Source organism: Ambystoma mexicanum, chromosome 11, assembly GCF_040938575.1.
Source record: "Ambystoma mexicanum isolate Mex_15411 chromosome 11, UKY_AmexF1_1, whole genome shotgun sequence".
Classification (NCBI taxonomy): domain Eukaryota; kingdom Metazoa; phylum Chordata; class Amphibia; order Caudata; family Ambystomatidae; genus Ambystoma; species Ambystoma mexicanum.
In genome coordinates this window covers 824330313-824345722 of record NC_090934.1, presented here as the reverse complement: position 1 = coordinate 824345722, position 15410 = coordinate 824330313, and the positions used below count along the sequence as shown (strand labels likewise).

At 47.6% G+C, this 15410-nt stretch overlaps 7 non-coding genes across 7 annotated transcripts; all 7 read left to right on the top strand.

Annotated features, from left to right (window-relative positions):
- The first annotated feature begins 2159 nt into the window (after positions 1-2159).
- On the top strand, positions 2160-2231 carry TRNAW-CCA (transfer RNA tryptophan (anticodon CCA)). The gene has a single exon. It is a non-coding gene; the product is annotated as a tRNA-Trp (tRNA).
- A 3982-nt stretch (positions 2232-6213) lies between these two features.
- TRNAN-GUU (transfer RNA asparagine (anticodon GUU)) lies at positions 6214-6287 on the top strand. Its single transcript has one exon. It is a non-coding gene; the product is annotated as a tRNA-Asn (tRNA).
- Positions 6288-8460: 2173 nt separating this feature from the next.
- Positions 8461-8534, top strand: TRNAN-GUU (transfer RNA asparagine (anticodon GUU)). Its single transcript has one exon. It is a non-coding gene; the product is annotated as a tRNA-Asn (tRNA).
- Positions 8535-10706: 2172 nt separating this feature from the next.
- TRNAN-GUU (transfer RNA asparagine (anticodon GUU)) lies at positions 10707-10780 on the top strand. Its single transcript has one exon. It is a non-coding gene; the product is annotated as a tRNA-Asn (tRNA).
- A 313-nt stretch (positions 10781-11093) lies between these two features.
- TRNAW-CCA (transfer RNA tryptophan (anticodon CCA)) lies at positions 11094-11165 on the top strand. The gene has a single exon. It is a non-coding gene; the product is annotated as a tRNA-Trp (tRNA).
- Positions 11166-12940: 1775 nt separating this feature from the next.
- TRNAN-AUU (transfer RNA asparagine (anticodon AUU)) lies at positions 12941-13014 on the top strand. The gene has a single exon. It is a non-coding gene; the product is annotated as a tRNA-Asn (tRNA).
- A 313-nt stretch (positions 13015-13327) lies between these two features.
- On the top strand, positions 13328-13398 carry TRNAW-CCA (transfer RNA tryptophan (anticodon CCA)). Its single transcript has one exon. It is a non-coding gene; the product is annotated as a tRNA-Trp (tRNA).
- The last annotated feature ends 2012 nt before the right edge of the window (positions 13399-15410 follow it).

Genomic DNA, 15410 nt, shown 5'->3' with positions numbered 1-15410 from the left:
TATTTGCTTTTCCCACTCTGAAATATAAAATTGCTCTTCAGTATCTCGTTATTTCAACCTGACTGCATCTTTGTGCTCTGGGCCTAGTTGTTCTGGCGTTTCGAATGTAAGCTTTGCAGCAGGGAAGTATCATATTGACAGACACCCATGAAGTACATGGTCAACTTTTAAAGCAGGCCAATCTCTATGTTTTACTGGATGCAGCAGAAGTATTTCCTCTTTACCATCTCTTCAAGTGGGCCTGACTGATGTGCTGTTTTGTGCACGCTACGTGGGCTTTGTAAAGCATACCTCTGCAATTTGCATGGCCTCCTAGCGCTGTCAATATTTTCGTGTAATCGCTGAATGCTGCACTGTCCTGGGAACTCTAGGTGTGACTAAAGGATATATGCTGGGGCCCCGAAAGGGGGTCGGCAGTCTAGTGGCAATGCCCATCACTTTGCAGTTTGGGTTTGTGAGTTCAGGTACCGGTCTGGTGTCGGAAACCTGTAAGCGCCCTCCCAATCAACTGTCGGTCCTGGATTGTGAGGATTTCCCCTTATACTGGTCTCAGTAGACACATTTCCATTTTACTTTTTCACTCTCGCATTGCCTCTTTCTCTCTCTCTCATAGATACATTATAGACAAGAGAGACATTGTCAGCGAGAGGGCTTCACAGCACCTTCCCCCATTTCCCTAAGTGCATTGCATGGGGCTATGGGAGGCGTGCACATTTGTCTGAAACACAAAGATCCACTGGCAATAAAAGGCGTAGGACCCCAGTTCGCATTTCTTAGAATTTGAGGAGGCACTCAGAGTTGTCTTGGGCGTGACTGTACCTTTCATAGGAAATGTGCTAATCCTCAAACCCTCTTCCTTTGTCCCAGTAATCTGTCCTAGGGCCTCTAGCAAGTTGTTTTCTGAAACAAAGCTTACCTGAACATCCTGTAAAATTGGTAACTTTTCAGTAGCAGTACAGTGCAGTATATAGCATTCCTGTTGCGCACAGCATCTAGATCCAAAAATTGCTTACTCTACACCAGAAATTAGAATTCACCCAGTCAAACAGAGGGATCTATAAAGAGCATGGCAAGTAGTTAACATAAGCTACTTCCCCCAAGTTCTCTTGGTGCACTCTGCTGCCCTCTTTTAACAGAAGAATGCAACTGCAGGTCTTGCTTCTCAGCAAGGTACCTACATATAGAAACCTTGGTGCACTCTTGCTAAATCTGCTGGAATGTGTCTTCTATTGTGCCCAAGGTGGTTGTGTATTTGGGGACTCAGGGAAGCAAGGGAGCAGTCTAATGCACTGCAGTGCTAAGAGAGGCATGCCTTTTTCAGAAAAAAGTTCATGTTTTCTGCCAATCAGAAAAAAATAGCAATGCAATCAGGCCAAAGGCAGAACACACATGCCAGTGAGTCTCTGTGGCACAATTGGTTAGCGCGTTCGGCTGTTAACCGAAAAGACGCTGCTGTTTTTGGCACAAAGACACAGAGTGTTCCACTCAGTAAACCTGAGTCATTTCTCCCGTGTTCTCTGGGTTCAGCCTACTGTCCCCTTTTAACACAAGTGCGCAACTGTGGCTTTCTCCTCATAGCAAGTTATGCCTACACAGAGGACATTTGGTGCACTGTTGATGGGCTCTGTCCTCTACTAAATCCCCTGTGTTTGTGGATTAGGGGAGGTAGGGAAGTGCTTGATACCCTGATTTGCTGTGGGAAATAGAGCTATTTTAGAAATATTTTCAGGTTGCCTGGGAAGCATAAGCAAACAGCACACCAATCAGGCCCCAGTGTAAGCACTGCATGAGTCTCTGTGGCGCAATCGTTTAGCGCGTTCGGCTGTTAACCGAAAGGTTGGTGGTTCAAGCCCACCCAGGGAAAATTCAGCATGACCAACTATGAACTTCTGTTTACCTCTCGCAGGTCTCGTCTGCTGACGTCCAAAAAATCCAATAAACTGTAAGCAATTCTTCTCGCTTGCTTTAGTTTTTCAAAACTTGCCATTCAATTCATAAACATCAAGACTTCATGGGAAGGGTTTGGCTGCAGCGTGTACTGATGCACAGAAGGAAGCTATCCTAGCCAGTCTACCTAAAGAAGCAATGAGGCTCTGCAGGTGCATGTACGTCTCCTACCTTTATTCTGTCATCAGACACACCAGGTGGATTGCCACAAGGACCTCGTGGCGCAATGGTAGCGCGTCTGACTCCAGATCAGAAGGTTGTGTGTTCAAATCACGTCGGGGTCATACTTCCTTTTCCCACTCTGAAATACAAAATTGCTCTTCAGTATCTCGTTATTTCAACCTGACTGCATCTTTGTGCTCTGGGCCTAGTTGTTCTGGCGTTTCCAATGTAAGCTTTGCAGCAAGGAAGTATCATATTGACAGACACCCATGAAGGACATGGTCAACCTTTAAAGCAGGCCAATCTCTATGTTTTACTGGATGCAGCAGAAGTATTTCCTCTTTACCATCTCTTCAAGTGGGCCTGACTGATGTGCTGTTTTGTGCACGCTACGTGGGCTTTGTAAAGCATACCTCTGCCATTTGCATGGCCTCCTAGCGCTGTCAATATTTTCGTGTAATCGCTGAATGCTGCACTGTCCTGGGAACTCTAGGTGTGACTAAAGGATATATGCTGGGGCCCCGAAAGGGGGTCGGCAGTCTAGTGGCAATGCCCATCACTTTGCAGTTTGGGTTTGTGAGTTCAGGTACCGGTCTGGTGTCGGAAACCTGTAAGCGCCCTCCCAATCAACTGTCGGTCCTGGATTGTGAGGATTTCCCCTTATACTGGTCTCAGTAGACACATTTCCATTTTACTTTTTCACTCTCGCATTGCCTATTTCTCTCTCTCTCATAGATACATTATAGACAAGAGAGACATTGTCAGCGAGAGGGCTTCACAGCACCTTCCCCCATTTCCCTAAGTGCATTGCAAGGGGCTCTGGGAGGCGTGCACATTTGTCTGAAACACAAAGATCCACTGGCAATAAAAAGCGTAGGTCCCTAGTTTGCATTTCTTAGAATTTGAGGTGACACTCAGAGTTGTCTCGGGCGTGACTGTACCTTTCATAGGAGATGTGCTAATCCCCAAACCCTCTTCCTTTGTCCCAGTAATCTGTTTTAGTGCCTCTAGCAAGTTGTTTTCTGAAACAAAGCTTACCTGAACATCCTGTAAAGTTGGTAACTTTTCAGTAGCAGTACAGTGCAGTATATAGCATTCCTGTTGCGCACAGCATCTAGATCCAAAAATTGCTTACTCTACCCCAGAAATTAGAATTCACCCAGTCAAACAGAGGGATCTATAAAGAGCATGGCAAGTAGTTAACATAAGCTACTTCCCCCAAGTTCTCTTGGTGCACTCTGCTGCCCTCTTTTAACAGAAGAATGCAACTGCAGGTCTTGCTTCTCAGCAAGGTACCTACATATAGAATCCTTGGTGCACTCTTGCTAAATCTGCTGGAATGTGTCTTCTATTGTGATATGATATGATATGATATGATATTTGTAACGCGCCTATACACAAGTGTTTCAAGGCGCGACGAGGCAGGGAGGGAGGGAAACAAGGGGAAGACAGACAAACGATCCTACTAGGCCAGGTGTCATTCAGATCGCGCAAGTGCAGAGGTAAGGGGAAAAGGAGAAAGTGCAGGGGGAGGAGGTGGGGGGGAAGTGCGGTACAAGGTAAGTAGCGTAAAAATAAATAAATAATAAATAATAAATAAAAGGGCCAGCTGGTGGCAAGTGCGAGGTAAGTGCAGAGCAAGTGCTGGGAAGGGGGCTGTAGGGATGCAGTGACAGTCCCACAGTGCAGGGGGAGCCAGGGAGGCAGTGCAAGTGGAGAGTGGCTGGGACCTGGACCGAGGTCGCTGAGAGTGGCTCAGATGCAGGTTTAGTGCAGAATTCAGTGGGGAGTTAAGCAGGTTTAGCAGGGGAGAGGGAGAGAGAAGGCAGAAGCGAAGAGGAAGGTTTTGAGGTGCTTCCGGAACCGGAGATGGTTCTCCTCAAGTTTCAGGGAGGCAGGAAGGCTGTTCCAGAGGGAGGCCCCTGCTGCGGAGAGAGATCTACCCCCAGCTCGTTGCTTCGAGAAGCGGCTGACCATGAGGGAGTTGGAGAAGGATGAGCGAAGGGCTCGTGAAGGAAGATATTTAGGAAGAGAGAGTTGAAGGTATTTAGGCCCCAGGCCCCAGAAGGCCTTGTGGACAATGCAGAGGGTTTTGAACTTAATCCTCGCAGCCACTGGGAGCCAGTGAAGAGATTTCAGTCCTGGAGAGATACGGTCCCTGGGCTTGAGGCCAAGGACAAGTCTCGCAGTTCTGTTCTGGATAAGTTGCAGAGGGCGGAGAGTGGAGGCAGGCAGATTAAGATAGAGGCTGTTACAGTAGTCCAGCCTTGAGAGAACCAGGGCTCGGGAGACAGTGAGCTTCTGGGGGAAGGAGAGGAAGGGAAGAATACCTCTGAGGAGGTGCAGCTGGTAGTGTGACTTCTTAGAGACGTCAGATATATGAGGAGAGAAGGAGAGTGTGGAGTCGAAGATGACCCCAAGGTTTTTAGCCTTGCAGGTAGGGGCAGGAAGGGGGCCAAGGGAGGCCGGCCAGAGAGCTGCAGGGAAGGAGGGAGTGGGTGTGCCGATGAGTAGAATCTCAGTCTTACTGGCGTTAAGGCAGAGGTCATTGGCGGCACACCATTCCTGGATAGCAGACAGACAGTCGGAGATGAGGGAAGGAGAGGAGGAGGCCGAGGGTAGCCTGAAAATGAGCTGGGTATCGTCCGCATAGCACTGGAAGTAGGGGCAGAGAGCGGCGATGCGGTGGGCAAGGAGTGCCAGATACTGGTTGAAAAGCCAGGGAGAGAGGTTGGATCCCTGGGGGACACCACAGGTGGAGAAAAAGATGTCAGAGAGGAAGGAGCCCATTTGGACCTGGGAGGGTCGACCGGAAAGGAAAGAGGTCAGCCATGCCAGAGCCTGACCAGTGATACCCAGGTTATCACGGAGACGGTTGAGCAGGATGGCATGGTTGACAGTGTCAAAGGCAGAGGAGAGATCGAGCAGAATGAGAACACAGGGAGTGTTGGAATCGAGGTTCAGGAGCAGGTCCTCACGGATGTTCAGGAGAGCAGTTTCCGTGCTTCGGGCCGCTCTGAAGCCGGATTGATGGTCATGAAGATTACCAACAGATTCAGCATGGAGGTTAAGCTGGGAGATGGCCAGTTTCTCCAGGAGCTTGCCCAGGAAGGGAGTGATGGAGATTGGGCGATAGTTGGCCGGGCAGGAGGGGTCGGAGGAGGGTTTCTTGAGGAGGGGGTGCACAAGGGAGTGCTTGAGGGGGGATGGGAAGACTCCAGAGGCGAATGAGTGGTTGCAAAAGGCAGCCAAGGCAGGAGCCAGGGAGTCGATGTGGTCCTTGATGGTTTTGGAGGAACAGGGGTGAACCTGTTTAGACGAGGCTTTCATAGATCGGACTTGTCTGGAAACCTCATCAGCAGAAAAAGGTGGAAAAGCAGAGAAGGAGGGCGGAGGGGAGGCTGCAAGAGAGCAAGAGGAAGGGCCGGGAAGAGAGGGAGGGAGGAGAGAGGAGGAGAGCGAGGACAGGATGTCCTGAGTTTTTGAGATGAAGTGCGAGGCCAGTGCGGTGCAGAGGGCCTGGGAGGGGACAGGAGAGGTAGAGAGTGCCCAGGGTGGTTGTGTATTTAGGGACTCAGGGAAGCAAGGGAGCAGTCTAATGCACTGCAGTGCTAAGAGAGGCATGCCTTTTTCAGAAAAAAGTTCAGGTTTTCTGCCAATCAGAAAAAAATAGCAATGCAATCAGGCCAAAGGCAGAACACACATGCCAGTGAGTCTCTGTGGCGCAATTGGTTAGCCCGTTCGGCTGTTAACCGAAAAGACGCTGCTGTTTTTGGCACAAAGACACAGAGTGTTCCACTCAGTAAACCCGAGTCATTTCTCCCGTGTTCTCTGGGTTCAGCCTACTGTCCCCTTTTAACACAAGTGCGCAACTGTGGCTTTCTCCTCATAGCAAGTTATGCCTACACAGAGGACATTTGGTGCACTGTTGATGGGCTCTGTCCTCTACTAAATCCCCTGTGTTTGTGGATTAGGGGAGGTAGGGAAGTGCTTGATACCCTGATTTGCTGTGGGAAAAAGAGCTATTTTAGAAATATTTTCAGGTTGCCTGGGAAGCATAAGCAAACAGCACACCAATCAGGCCCCTGTGTAAGAACTGCATGAGTCTCTGTGGCGCAATCGGTTAGCGCGTTCGGCTGTTAACCGAAAGGTTGGTGGTTCAAGCCCACCCAGGGATGGTGCATTTTGGCTCAAAAATTCAGCGTGACCAACTATGGACTTCTGTTTACCTCTCGCAGGTCTCGTCTGCTGACGTCCAAAAAATCCAATAAACTGCAAGCAATTCTTCTCGCTTGCTTTAGTTTTTCAAAACTTGCCATTCAATTCATAAACATCAAGACTTCATGGGAAGGGTTTGGCTGCAGCGTGTACTGATGCACAGAAGGAAGCTATCCTAGCCAGTCTACTTAAAGAAGCAATGAGGCTCTGCAGGTGCATGTACGTCTCCTACCTTTATTCTGTCATCAGACACACCAGGTGGACTGTCACAAGGACCTCGTGGCGCAATGGTAGCGCGTCTGACTCCAGATCAGAAGGTTGCGTGTTGAAATCACGTCGGGCTCATATTTGCTTTTCCCACTCTGAAATATAAAATTGCTCTTCAGTATCTCGTTATTTCAACCTGACTGCATCTTTGTGCTCTGGGCCTAGTTGTTCTGGCGTTTCGAATGTAAGCTTTGCAGCAGGGAAGTATCATATTGACAGACACCCATGAAGGACATGGTCAACCTTTAAAGCAGGCCAATCTCTATGTTTTACTGGATGCAGCAGAAGTATTTCCTCTTTACCATCTCTTCAAGTGGGCCTGACTGATGTGCTGTTTTGTGCACGCTACGTGGGCTTTGTAAAGCATACCTCTGCCATTTGCATGGCCTCCTAGCGCTGTCAATATTTTCGTGTAATCGCTGAATGCTGCACTGTCCTGGGAACTCTAGGTGTGACTAAAGGATATATGCTGGGGCCCCGAAAGGGGGTCGGCAGTCTAGTGGCAATGCCCATCACTTTGTAGTTTGGGTTTGTGAGTTCAGGTACCGGTCTGGTGTCAGAAAACTGTAAGCGCCCTCCCAATCAACTGTCGGTCCTGGATTGTGAGGATTTCCCCTTATACTGGTCTCAGTAGACACATTTCCATTTTACTTTTTCACTCTCGCATTGCCTCTTTCTCTCTCTCTCATAGATACATTATAGACAAGAGAGACATTGTCAGCGAGAGGGTTGCACAGCACCTTCCCCCATTTCCCTAAGTGCATTGCATGGGGCTCTGGGAGGCGTGCACATTTATCTGAAACACAAAGATCCACTGGCAATAAAAGGCGTAGGACCCCAGTTCGCATTTCTTAGAATTTGAGGAGGCACTCAGAGTTGTCTCGGGCGTGACTGTACATTTCATAGGAGATGTGCTAATCCCCAAACCCTCTTCCTTTGTCCCAGTAATCTGTCCTAGGGCCTCTAGCAAGTTGTTTTCTGAAACAAAGCTTACCTGAACATCCTGTAAAATTGGTAACTTTTCAGTAGCAGTACAGTGCAATATATAGCATTCCTGTTGCGCACAGCATCTAGATCCAAAAATTGCTTACTCTACCCCAGAAATTAGAATTCACCCAGTCAAACAGAGGGATCTATAAAGAGCATGGCAAGTAGTTAACATAAGCTACTTCCCCCAAGTTCTCTTGGTGCACTCTGCTGCCCTCTTTTAACAGAAGAATGCAACTGCAGGTCTTGCTTCTCAGCAAGGTACCTACATATAGAAACCTTGGTGCACTCTTGCTAAATCTGCTGGAATGTGTCTTCTATTGTGCCCAAGGTGGTTGTGTATTTGGGGACTCAGGGAAGCAAGGGAGCAGTCTAATGCACTGCAGTGCTAAGAGAGGCATGCCTTTTTCAGAAAAAAGTTCAGGTTTTCTGCCAATCAGAAAAAAATAGCAATGCAATCAGGCCAAAGGCAGAACACACATGCCAGTGAGTCTCTGTGGCACAATTGGTTAGCGCGTTTGGCTGTTAACCGAAAAGACGCTGCTGTTTTTGGCACAAAGACACAGTGTTCCACTCAGTAAACCTGAGTCATTTCTCCCGTGTTCTCTGGGTTCAGCCTACTGTCCCCTTTTAACACAAGTGCGCAACTGTGGCTTTCTCCTCATAGCAAGTTATGCCTACACAGAGGACATTTGGTGCACTGTTGATGGGCTCTGTCCTCTACTAAATCCCCTGTGTTTGTGGATTAGGGGAGGTAGGGAAGTGCTTGATACCCTGATTTGCTGTGGGAAAAAGAGCTATTTTAGAAATATTTTCAGGTTGCCTGGGAAGCATAAGCAAACAGCACACCAATCAGGCCCCTGTGTAAGAACTGCATGAGTCTCTGTGGCGCAATCGGTTAGCGCGTTCGGCTGTTAACCGAAAGGTTGGTGGTTCAAGCCCACCCAGGGACGGTGCATTTTGGCTCAAAAATTCAGCGTGACCAACTATGGACTTCTGTTTACCTCTCGCAGGTCTCGTCTGCTGACGTCCAAAAAATCCAATAAACTGCAAGCAATTCTTCTCGCTTGCTTTAGTTTTTCAAAACTTGCCATTCAATTCATAAACATCAAGACTTCATGGGAAGGGTTTGGCTGCAGCGTGTACTGATGCACAGAAGGAAGCTATCCTAGCCAGTCTACTTAAAGAAGCAATGAGGCTCTGCAGGTGCATGTACGTCTCCTACCTTTATTCTGTCATCAGACACACCAGGTGGACCACAAGGACCTCGTGGCGCAATGGTAACGGGTCTGACTCCAGATCAGAAGGTTGCGTGTTCAAATCACGTCGGGCGCATATTTGCTTTTCCCACTCTGAAATACAAAATTGCTCTTCAGTATCTCGTTATTTCAACCTGACTGCATCTTTGTGCTCTGGGCCTAGTTGTTCTGGCGTTTCGAATGTAAGCTTTGCAGCAGGGAAGTATCATATTGACAGACACCCATGAAGGACATGGTCAACCTTTAAAGCAGGCCAATCTCTATGTTTTACTGGATGCAGCAGAAGTATTTCCTCTTTACCATCTCTTCAAGTGGGCCTGACTGATGTGCTGTTTTGTGCACGCTACGTGGGCTTTGTAAAGCATACCTCTGCCATTTGCATGGCCTCCTAGCGCTGTCAATATTTTCGTGTAATCGCTGAATGCTGCACTGTCCTGGGAACTCTAGGTGTGACTAAAGGATATATGCTGGGGCCCCGAAAGGGGGTCGGCAGTCTAGTGGCAATGCCCATCACTTTGTAGTTTGGGTTTGTGAGTTCAGGTACCGGTCTGGTGTCAGAAAACTGTAAGCGCCCTCCCAATCAACTGTCGGTCCTGGATTGTGAGGATTTCCCCTTATACTGGTCTCAGTAGACACATTTCCATTTTACTTTTTCACTCTCGCATTGCCTCTTTCTCTCTCTCTCATAGATACATTATAGACAAGAGAGACATTGTCAGCGAGAGGGTTGCACAGCACCTTCCCCCATTTCCCTAAGTGCATTGCATGGGGCTCTGGGAGGCGTGCACATTTGTCTGAAACACAAAGATCCACTGGCAATAAAAGGCGTAGGACCTTAGTTCGCATTTCTTAGAATTTGAGGAGGCACTCAGAGTTGTCTCGGGCGTGACTGTACATTTCATAGGAGATGTGCTAATCCCCAAACCCTCTTCCTTTGTCCCAGTAATCTGTCCTAGGGCCTCTAGCAAGTTGTTTTCTGAAACAAAGCTTACCTGAACATCCTGTAAAATTGGTAACTTTTCAGTAGCAGTACAGTGCAGTATATAGAATTCCTGTTGCGCACAGCATCTAGATCCAAAAATTGCTTACTCTACCCCAGAAATTAGAATTCACCCAGTCAAACAGAGGGATCTATAAAGATCATGGCAAGTAGTTAACATAAGCTACTTCCCCCAAGTTCTCTTGGTGCACTCTGCGGCCCTCTTTTAACAGAAGAATGCAACTGCAGGTCTTGCTTCTCAGCAAGGTACCTACATATAGAAACCTTGGTGCACTCTTGCTAAATCTGCTGGAATGTGTCTTCTATTGTGCCCAAGGTGGTTGTGTATTTGGGGACTCAGGGAAGCAAGGGAGCAGTCTAATGCACTGCAGTGCTAAGAGAGGCATGCCTTTTTCAGAAAAAAGTTCAGGTTTTCTGCCAATCAGAAAAAAATAGCAATGCAATCAGGCCAAAGGCAGAACACACATGCCAGTGAGTCTCTGTGGCACAATTGGTTAGCGCGTTCGGCTGTTAACCGAAAAGACGCTGCTGTTTTTGGCACAAAGACACAGAGTGTTCCACTCAGTAAACCTGAGTCATTTCTCCCGTGTTCTCTGGGTTCAGCCTACTGTCCCCTTTTAACACAAGTGCGCAACTGTGGCTTTCTCCTCATAGCAAGTTATGCCTACACAGAGGACATTTGGTGCACTGTTGATGGGCTCTGTCCTCTACTAAATCCCCTGTGTTTGTGGATTAGGGGAGGTAGGGAAGTGCTTGATACCCTGATTTGCTGTGGGAAAAAGAGCTATTTTAGAAATATTTTCAGGTTGCCTGGGAAGCATAAGCAAACAGCACACCAATCAGGCCCCAGTGTAAGCACTGCATGAGTCTCTGTGGCGCAATCGGTTAGCGCGTTCGGCTGTTAACTGAAAGGTTGGTGGTTCAAGCCCACCCAGGGACGATGCATTTTGGCTCAAAAATTCAGCATGACCAACTATGAACTTCTGTTTACCTCTCGCAGGTCTCGTCTGCTGACGTCCAAAAAATCCAATAAACTGTAAGCAATTCTTCTCGCTTGCTTTAGTTTTTCAAAACTTGCCATTCAATTCATAAACATCAAGACTTCATGGGAAGGGTTTGGCTGCAGCGTGTACTGATGCACAGAAGGAAGCTATCCTAGCCAGTCTACCTAAAGAAGCAATGAGGCTCTGCAGGTGCATGTACGTCTCCTACCTTTATTCTGTCATCAGACACACCAGGTGGATTGCCACAAGGACCTCGTGGCGCAATGGTAGCGCGTCTGACTCCAGATCAGAAGGTTGTGTGTTCAAATCACGTCGGGGTCATACTTCCTTTTCCCACTCTGAAATACAAAATTGCTCTTCAGTATCTCGTTATTTCAACCTGACTGCATCTTTGTGCTCTGGGCCTAGTTGTTCTGGGGTTTTGAATGAAAACTTTGCAGCAGGGAAGTATGATATTGACAGACACCCATGAAGCACATGGTCAACCTTTAAAGCATGCCAATCTCTATGTTTTACTGGATGCAGCAGAAGTATTTCCTCTTTACCATCTCTTCAAGTGGGCCTGACTGATGTGCTGTTTTGTGCACGCTACGTGGGCTTTGTAAAGCATACCTCTGCCATTTGCATGGCCTCCTAGCGCTGTCAATATTTTCGTGTAATCGCTGAATGCTGCACTGTCCTGGGAACTCTAGGTGTGACTAAAGGATATATGTTGGGGCCCCGAAAGGGGGTCAGCAGTCTAGTGGCAATGGGCATCACTTTGCAGTTTGGGTTTGTGAGTTCAGGTACCGGTCTGGTGTCGGAAACCTGTAAGCGCCCTCCCAATCAACTGTCGTCCTGGATTGTGAGGATTTCCCCTTATACTGGTCTCAGTAGACACATTTCCATTTTACTTTTTCACTCTCGCATTGCCTATTTCTCTCTCTCTCATAGATACATTATAGACAAGAGAGACATTGTCAGCGAGAGGGTTGCACAGCACCTTCCCCCATTTCCCTAAGTGCATTGCATGGGGCTCTGGGAGGCGTGCACATTTGTCTGAAACACAAAGATCCACTGGCAATAAAAGGCGTAGGACCCCAGTTCGCATTTCTTAGAATTTGAGGAGGCACTCAGAGTTGTCTCGGGCGTGACTGTACCTTTCATAGGAGATGTGCTAATCCCCAAACCCTCATCCTTTGTCCCAGTAATCTGTCCTAGGGCCTCTTGCAAGTTGTTTTCTGAAACAAAGCTTACCTGAACATCCTGTAAAATTGGTAACTTTTCAGTAGCAGTACAGTGCAGTATATAGCATTCCTGTTGCGCACAGCATCTAGATCCAAAAATTGCTTACTCTACCCCAGAAATTAGAATTCACCCAGTCAAACAGAGGGATCTATAAAGATCATGGCAAGTAGTTAACATAAGCTACTTCCCCCAAGTTCTCTTGGTGCACTCTGCTGCCCTCTTTTAACAGAAGAATGCAACTGCAGGTCTTGCTTCTTAGCAAGGTACCTACATATAGAAACCTTGGTGCACTCTTGCTAAATCTGCTGGAATGTGTCTTCTATTGTGCCCAGGGTGGTTGTGTATTTGGGGACTCAGGGAAGCAAGGGAGCAGTCTAATGCACTGCAGTGCTAAGAGAGGCATGCCTTTTTCAGAAAAAAGTTCAGGTTTTCTGCCAATCAGAAAAAAATAGCAATGCAATCAGGCCAATGCCAGTGAGTCTCTGTGGCACAATTGGTTAGCGCGTTCGGCTGTTAACCGAAAAGACACTGCTGTTTTTGGCACAAAGACACAGAGTGTTCCACTCAGTAAACCTGAGTCATTTCTCCCGTGTTCTCTGGGTTCAGCCTACTGTCCCCTTTTAACACAAGTGCGCAACTGTGGCTTTCTCCTCATAGCAAGTTATGCCTACACAGAGGACATTTGGTGCACTGTTGATGGGCTCTGTCCTCTACTAAATCCCCTGTGTTTGTGGATTAGGGGAGGTAGGGAAGTGCTTGATACCCTGATTTGCTGTGGGAAAAAGAGCTATTTTACAAATATTTTCAGGTTGCCTGGGAAGCATAAGCAAACAGCACACCAATCAGGCCCCTGCGTTGGAACTGCATGAGTCTCTGTGGCGCAATCGGTTAGCGCGTTCGGCTATTAACCGAAAGGTTGGTGGTTCAAGCCCACCCAGCGACGGTGCATTTTGGCTCAAAAATTCAGCGTGACCAACTATGGACTTCTGTTTACCTCTCGCAGGTCTCGTCTGCTGACGTCCAAAAAATCCAATAAACTGCAAGCAATTCTTCTCGCTTGCTTTAGTTTTTCAAAACTTGCCATTCAATTCATAAACATCAAGACTTCATGGGAAGGGTTTGGCTGCAGCGTGTACTGATGCACAGAAGGAAGCCATCCTAGCCAGTCTACTTAAAGAAGCAATGAGGCTCTGCAGGTGCATGTACGTCTCCTACCTTTATTCTGTCATCAGACACACCAGGTGGACTGCCACAAGGACCTTGTGGCGCAATGGTAGCGCGTCTGACTCCAAATCAGAAGGTTGCGTGTTCAAATCACGTCGGGTCATATTTGCTTTTCCCACTCTGAAATACAAAATTGCTCTTCAGTATCTCGTTATTTCAACCTGACTGCATCTTTGTGCTCTGGGCCTAGTTGTTCTGGCGTTTCGAATGTAAGCTTTGCAGCAGGGAAGTATCGTATTGACAGACACCCATGAAGGACATGGTCAACCTTTAAAGCAGGCCAATCTCTATGTTTTACTGGATGCAGCAGAAGTATTTCCTCTTTACCATCTCTTCAAGTGGGCCTGACTGATGTGCTGTTTTGTGCACGCTACGTGGGCTTTGTAAAGCATACCTCTGCCATTTGCATGGCCTCCTAGCGCTGTCAATATTTTCGTGTAATCGCTGAATGCTGCACTGTCCTGGGAACTCTAGGTGTGACTAAAGGATATATGTTGGGGCCCCGAAAGGGGGTCGGCAGTCTAGTGGCAATGGGCATCACTTTGCAGTTTGGGTTTGTGAGTTCAGGTACCGGTCTGGTGTCGGAAACCTGTAAGCGCCCTCCCAATCAACTGTCGGTCCTGGATTGTGAGGATTTCCCCTTATACTGGTCTCAGTAGACACATTTCCATTTTACTTTTTCACTCTCGCATTGCCTATTTCTCTCTCTCTCATAGTTACATTATAGACAAGAGAGACATTGTCAGCGAGAGGGCTTCACAGCACCTTCCCCCCTTTCCCTAAGTGCATTGCAAGGGGCTCTGGGAGGCGTGCACATTTGTCTGAAACACAAAGATCCACTGGCAATAAAAAGCGTAGGTCCCTAGTTTGCATTTCTTAGAATTTGAGGTGACACTCAGAGTTGTCTCGGGCGTGACTGTACCTTTCATAGGAGATGTGCTAATCCCCAAACCCTCTTCCTTTGTCCCAGTAATCTGTCTTAGTGCCTCTAGCAAGTTGTTTTCTGAAACAAAGCTTACCTGAACATCCTGTAAAGTTGGTAACTTTTCAGTAGCAGTACAGTGCAGTGTATAGCATTCCTGTTGCGCACAGCATCTAGATCCAAAAATTGCTTACTCTACCCCAGAAATTAGAATTCACCCAGTCAAACAGAGGGATCTATAAAGAGCATGGCAAGTAGTTAACATAAGCTACTTCCCCCAAGTTCTCTTGGTGCACTCTGCTGCCCTCTTTTAACAGAAGAATGCAACTGCAGGTCTTGCTTCTCAGCAAGGTACCTACATATAGAATCCTTGGTGCACTCTTGCTAAATCTGCTGGAATGTGTCTTCTATTGTGCCCAGGGTGGTTGTGTATTTGGGGACTCAGGGAAGCAAGGGAGCAGTCTAATGCACTGCAGTGCTAAGAGAGGCATGCCTTTTTCAGAAAAAAGTTCAGGTTTTCTGCCAATCAGAAAAAAATAGCAATGCAATCAGGCCAAAGGCAGAACACACATGCCAGTGAGTCTCTGTGGCGCAATTGGTTAGCCCGTTCGGCTGTTAACCGAAAAGACGCTGCTGTTTTTGGCACAAAGACACAGAGTGTTCCACTCAGTAAACCCGAGTCATTTCTCCCGTGTTCTCTGGGTTCAGCCTACTGTCCCCTTTTTTGAAAATCAATTTTATTAAGTTTCCTTGGTGCATAACGAGGTTACATTCTTGCATTGCATTTATTAATGTGAGTTAACATAAAGAGAAAACCAGACGAAACACACCCCATGCCCCCCCCCCTCCCTCTCCCTCCCCCCACCCCCCTTCAGTTCGCGCTTACATAGCCTTGATAAACACTTGCACAACGGGCTCTCTTAATGATGGAGGCGTCAATACAATATGCGTGTGGCACGCCAAAGTCATATGGGCCAAACGAGTTCAGTTCTCAGCCGGGTCCTTGGCCCATGGTCCCACATCCGTGGGGAGGAGGGGAATCCCTCAGCTCAGTCTTCAGGACCTAGACCACTCGGCCGTACTTATCAAAGAAGGGGAGCCAAATTTCCTCGATACTGGACTTAGACTCATCGAGCAGGTGTGTGAGGAACTCCATGTCGTAGATGGCCCTTACTTTGGTCACCCAGGTTTTT